The following is a 1,516-nucleotide window of genomic DNA, read 5'->3' on the forward strand; positions in this document are numbered from 1 at the left end:
ATCATTTTATTGTCACAGTTTCGTGAAAGTGCGAGAGTTTTGATATAAGTATTTAATAGGCTTAACGGATGAGCCGCACCCGAGCTGAATAGCGCTGCGCTCAAACTTAGCTTCATCTCTAGCACTAGTAGTATTTTTGGCGTTGCCTACAATTATGTTTTTTTACTCTTTTCCCGTTTCTTCTTTGTTTTCAGTTTTTGCACAAAATGTCTGCTTTTCCGTGATTTGCGTATTTACTACTTAGTACTGTTGAGTGATTTTGTTTGCCTTTTGTCGGTATTTTACGGTGTCTTTAACTCGAATTCTATTTATGTATTTCCCACTGTCAGCTGACAATCGACTATCAGTAAAAACCATTGGCGCCCTCGCGGCAAACAACCTGTGCTCTCACATATTCCGCAATTACAACAATTCGCTAATAGAGTATTCTGGCAATCAGTCAACACGAGCTTTGCTATGCTCAGCTTAGCTCAATTTGTGTGAAATGTTGAGTGTCTGTGATTGAATGCGAATGAATTATTTTGCGCAGCTACATATATTCATACATACACACATAACGGGTGATTTTTTTGAGGTTAGGATTTTCATGCATTAGTATTTGACAGATCACGTGGGATTTCAGACATGGTGTCAAAGAGAAAGATGCTCAGTATGCTTTGACATTTCATCATGAATAGACTTACTAACGAGCAACGCTTGCAAATCATTGAATTTTATTACCAAAATCAGTGTTCGGTTCGAAATGTGTTGAATGTGTGAAAAGTTGGCAGAAAATCCGCTTTTTTATCGACAAATTTTGTTCAGCGATGAGGCTCATTTCTGGTTGAATGGCTTCGTAAATAAGCAAAATTGCCGCATTTGGAGTGAAGAGCAACCAGAAGCCGTTCAAGAACTGCCCATGCATCCCGAAAAATGCACTGTTTGGTGTGGTTTGTACGCTGGTGGAATCATTGGACCGTATTTTTTCAAAGATGCTGTTGGACGCAACGTTACGGTGAATGGCGATCGCTATCGTTCGATGCTAACAAACTTTTTGTTGCCAAAAATGGAAGAACTGAACTTGGTTGACATGTGGTTTCAACAAGATGGCGCTACATGCCACACAGCTCGCGATTCTATGGCCATTTTGAGGGAAAACTTCGGAGAACAATTCATCTCAAGAAATGGACCGGTAAGTTGGCCACCAAGATCATGCGATTTGACGCCTTTAGACTATTTTTTGTGGGGGCTACGTCAAGTCTAAAGTCTACAGAAATAAGCCAGCAACTATTCCAGCTTTGGAAGACAACATTTCCGAAGAAATTCGGGCTATTCCGGCCGAAATGCTCGAAAAAGTTGCCCAAAATTGGACTTTCCGAATGGACCACCTAAGACGCAGCCGCGGTCAACATTTAAATGAAATTATCTTCAAAAAGTAAATGTCATGGACCAATCTAACGTTTCAAATAAAGAACCGATGAGATTTTGCAAATTTTATGCGTTTTTTTTAAAAAAAAAGTTATCAAGCTCTTAAAAA

This window comes from Rhagoletis pomonella, unplaced genomic scaffold (genome assembly GCF_013731165.1).
Source record: "Rhagoletis pomonella isolate Grant_MI unplaced genomic scaffold, Rhpom_1.0 Rhpom_scaffold_00002, whole genome shotgun sequence".
In the NCBI taxonomy this organism is placed as follows: domain Eukaryota; kingdom Metazoa; phylum Arthropoda; class Insecta; order Diptera; family Tephritidae; genus Rhagoletis; species Rhagoletis pomonella.